Raw genomic sequence first — 5142 nt, forward strand, 5'->3', positions numbered from 1 at the left:
GGTAGTTGGTGTGTACGCTGGATTACAGGGGCTGATTAGCACAGCAAGTCTTCTTTTCATCACCTCCAAATAATTTCCCAACTTTGTTCTGTAGGTTTTCATATGGTATCCAATCTACACAGCGGCACTGCTTATTTAGCAGACATTGCACTGGGTTGCATCTATGTGCCCTGACCGAAATACAGAACAGAGATGTGCTGCTGAGCATTACCAAGACCCAGATTCCTCACTACATGAAATAAATAGCTGAACTGAAATACCTCACAGTCTGTATGATTGTTCTCTGCCTACTTATATCTGGGATGATGGTCGTCTTTAAAATATACTGCTGGTGGTTTTGAAAGTTAAACCAAGCCTACAACTCCATAAGCATGCTTTACTGCTATTCTTAATATTGTTCTGGCAGGATTTCTAGAAGGCAAATGGGGATTCCTCTTGAGATTGCTTTTTCTTTTTCCCCTCTCTGTCATTTCCTGGGTGCACTTGCTCACCCATGAACTTCCGTAGTCCCCTGGCTTCCCTTCTGTGGGGATACAAGGGCAGAGGTAGGTCTAGTGATGGTTTAGCAGTGAGACAGGCACCGTGAAAGCCAGTATTACCCACATTTTACCGTCGTACCTGAAAATTGTCACCAAAGCTTGTCTGGTGTCTAGGTGTGCTGGGAGGAAAGCTGTGCTTTTATACCTTCCTTTAGACAAAGGGCTGCAATAAAGACTTTCCTTTGGTAACACCTTGATGGGAAACTGGTTTGTGCTAGTGAAGCTCTTTGTGATTCTTATGGCTCCTATGATGAGGACTGTAACTACTCTCCTGCAGATGCTGTGTTTGTCATGTCTCCTTAGAGCCACTCATACTTGTGAGCCAAGCAGTTCCTGGGCTCTTAGGTGACCCCAAACTGCTGGATTATTAAAGCTCATAAATCCTATTGAAAGACTTCAGAATTTCCTCAGCCTGATTTCTTCCCTACAGTACTCTATTATGTGTAGGTAGTGCACATTCTCCACAATGAATCACAGCTCTCAGGATAACCAACTTGCTCCATTCCCTGCCTGGGACTCTCCCTCCTCCTCTTTTTCTCACCATTTCCTCCCTGGCCCATCCTAACACCACAGCTCACAACATTCTTGCTGATTCTTTCTTCTTACTGCTCTTTCTCTTAGTCACCACTGTTTGTTTGGTCTCTTTGCCCTAACATGCACGCCACACGTATATATTATAAAAAATACCACAATGCTAAGATCCTACATCAAAGATGGGCTTCTGTCCAGAGCAACTGAGAGCTGCCTGCTGCCTGAATTTCTCAACCTGTCATAGCTGTTTGAATGTTGTCTGCAACATGACTGAGTCATAAGGATACCAGGCTGAGGCGTCTGTGTGGACACCCTTTCTTGAGCTGCCAGCCACCCTTTTAGCCCATGAAAGAGTTCACTGTCCCTCCAACACTGTGACCTGAAATTTCCCCAGTCCACCTGCCTATAAGCATAAATTAGGGAAAAGGCTACAACAGGAGAGACCATTTGCACCGATGCTAGCTGCCAAAGCTAGGGTTCAAATTCCTGCTCATCTTTTGAGAGTCAGAGCTGAGCAGGAGCTACAGTTTCTGTTCTTAGAGGGGATCAGACAACTTTTTTTTTTTTTCTGTGGGGTGAGGAACTCCACACTGGAATATCTTTTTCAAGATACACAGATATGGCACATCAAACGCTCTGGGATTTCTAAGAGAAACTAAGAGGGGATTTGAAATGTCAAACACAAAGAAATGATGCTTTGCTTTTAGTGGGAAAAAAATACCTTCCTCAGCCCCTCTAGCAACAGATTATATTTTTAAAGCGTTGTTCATTGATCTTCCTCCAAAGAGTGCCTTAGATTTAGGTACCTGATCTTAATCCTAATGAGGTCCACTGCAAAATTCTCACTGACTTCAGTGGGAATAGCATAAAGCTTCATTTTTATATCAAACCTGAGCTACCAGTAGAAGCTGTACACAAATTGCTTGGTTCATTTTCCTTTACTAGTGATGATGTTGCTGGAATAAATATTTCAGCTATTCCTGAGAAGTGTTTGAAACTAGAGCAATTTGGCTATATTTACATATTGTAAAGTGCCATTTTAAATAGAAGCACGGTATTTTTAAGTCCATCTGCAAATTATGCATGATTAATTTGTTTGCAACATGTAGGACATAAAGATGGAAAAAAGTTTAAAAATAAAAAAACCCAACGCAGACTGATGTCTTTTACAGAAGATTATGACAAAATACATCAACAGTTAGTTTATCATACTGTTACGCCTCAATCTCAATCATTCCGTAACTCCAAAACACAATAGACTTTATATGCTAGCTTTGTTTCAGTGAAAAAAAAAAAAAACCAACAAACTAGGGGCAGAAGACATGTCCAACCAGTCATACAAACTTTTATTCATGTAGTAAGTAACACTGCATGCCTTCTATTACAGGAAACTCTTGCGACTGCAGAACTGCACGAAGTTCTGCGTTTGGCCGACATCGCATACTTCCAATACGATGTCGGTTTTTAAGAGCCCACTAACATTTTTTTAATTTCTAAGTGAAATTGAGATAACGTAGAAAGTGTGCTCGCAGTGAACAAGTAATACAATCTGTTGTCATTCTTCAAAAATACCTTGAGCTGAAGCGTTTGGTGTTGCCTGTTGGAATTTTGTGTACGTATAGTGCATGTATGCTTCACTGCTGTAGGGTGGTCCTACTGCGCAAGGGCATTTTGCAAGACCAGAGTCCTAGAAAGCATGTGCCAGAGGTTAATGAAATGCTTTATTCAAGAAAGTATTTGGAAAAGTAGGTCTTGTGTCTTTTTTCTTTTTTTTTTTTTTTTTTCCCCAATTACCCTCAAAGTCTGGTGAAGCAACAAACAGAAAAAGGTGTCGGAGGTCTAAAGATTTTATCAAATTCAGCCTCTGATTAAACACATAGCTTCTGCTGACTTCCATGAGGCTTAAATGGACAGTTATCCCTGTGCATGTCAGCACAGGCAGCGGCAAACCATTGCCATGGTTCCCCACCTCTTGGATTTTATGATTGCAGAATGATTGTGATTTTTCTTTCTGCTAAGAAAAGTCCTAAAGAGGGGATGTAGGATGTACGTTCTGTTAGATTCATATCTGACTCCAAGAAGGTCCGAGGTGAGTTCTCAACAAAGGGAGGCAATGCCATCTCTTTGTACATGCTGTGTTTGATGCTGCTCACCATCCTGATCTGAAATACCAGTTTGTATGATACTGGGGTGGTACTGTTTTGTTTTTTTTTTTTTTTCCTGAGTATTTCCTTTGGTGTTGCTGTAGCTGACATCTTTTGGCATTTGGGAACTTGCCCCAAGCAGAGCCCGACACACAGGAGAGTGGAGTGAACTGTCAGGACTACAGCTTGGATGAATTTTTATCTACTTGCAGATCTGACGTATAGCTTCGGCGCTTCCCACTCCAGTATCCCAACGGTGGGAGACATGCTGTGGACACACGGCTGGTTTACATGTTCACTGTGTCTAGTGACTGCAGTGAGGTTTTTGAAACATTCACTCCCCTCACCCCCTCTCCCCCTTGCAGGTGAGTTGCAGGCGGTCTAGTGAAGGCATGAGTGAGTACTGCTTTAACATCCCGGAGCAGGCTGCATTCTCTCCCCATAGCCTGGTACCCTGCTTGGGAAGGAGGAGGTGGTTTGCAGCAGCCAGGTGAGGTCCATCGCACTTCAGGTGCATGTCCAAAATAGTTTTGATAACCATTTTGGAAAATCAGCTTTGGTTCACAGTGGAGACAGCTGACAGAAACACTTCAGAAGCAAAGAACTGATCCTTCCCCCCTCGCCAGCTGTAGCACACTGGTGACATTTACAGCCTTTCTGCCAGTCTTTTTTGTTTTCAGGTGCGACTTGAGCACACAGTGTGGGGATATGTTAAATAATGAAATTAAAAGTAGATGGAGCCACACGCGACTGTCCTAGGAGTAAGGCCCATCAGGAGGTGCATTAGCAGAAGAGGTTTTGGCGTGCCTGGCTGAATGCCTCTGATCACTCGAGGCGTGCACCACGAGCCTGCTAATGCACACCCTGTTGTGGTTCATTGCTCGCTGTATTCTTCCAGTCTGATTCCAGCCAGCGGTCCCTGGTAAAAGCAGGTGTTTGCTTCTGAGGGGAAAGAGGGATTCCAGGGGTGCTGGCATAATACCTGCTAAAGCACATTCCCCCCCCAAAGCCTTCTGTTTATTTGTCTGTGTTTGACTGGCACACGACTTCTTCTACGTTCGTTAATTGTGGCAAACTGTCTTTTGTAACAAGGACTTTCTGAAAGCGTGTAATGAAAGGAGTGCGTTTTTAACTGTATGTTTGAAAGAAGAATTGTCTGTCTGTGGGAGTTGGGTTACTCGTATTGCTGTAGACAGAAATGATCGCTATATTTCATAGGACCTTGCTGCTTTGTACTTATTGACTGTTTATTTTTCATCTATAGGATTACTAATTGCAGCCAGTACCAGACGCTTCTGTCTCCTTTCAGGTTATTGTAGTGGAGGGCATTGTACCAGATGCATGGTTATTCACAGAGCATGCATTTCCAGCAGCTGAATTGCTGGATCTGCTCTAAATGATCTATGGCAATTACATTTGGCGTTGTACAGCTATAATTTTACTGCATATTAATAGCCACCTAGCAAAGAGCTAAATGCCCTTTTCTCGGCTGGGTGCGGAATGAATGCCTGGATGTATTCAATCGGGTTAAACGAGGCTCGGTTTTGAAACGCAAAGCAGGGGTTTTATGGATTGGCAATGTGCGTCCTGGCGATATGTCTGTTTCCCTCTGCCTTGACGGGGAGCAGCGAGGCTCCTGGAGAAGGACCGTCAAGGCAGATCCTAGACAGAGACACGCTAGGAAAAGGGGAGGGGAGGGGGAAGGGGATCATGCGCCCCATTTTAAGTGGCTCATCCGCGACCACCCAAAATCTGCTGCAGTCTTTTCCCCCCCCCTCCCTTTCAGCAGCTCGCCTGATCAGTGCGGATGCTGTCAGGTTTCACCAGTAAAAATAATAACCGAAACCACCCTCCCCAGGCCTTCACTAAAGCTGTCCTCCGGAGTCAAGGGCCTGTTTTCTTTCTTTTTTTTTTTTTTTTTTTTTTTT

Source organism: Athene cunicularia (assembly GCF_003259725.1).
Source record: "Athene cunicularia isolate RWA chromosome 2 unlocalized genomic scaffold, athCun1 chr2_part2, whole genome shotgun sequence".
Classification (NCBI taxonomy): domain Eukaryota; kingdom Metazoa; phylum Chordata; class Aves; order Strigiformes; family Strigidae; genus Athene; species Athene cunicularia.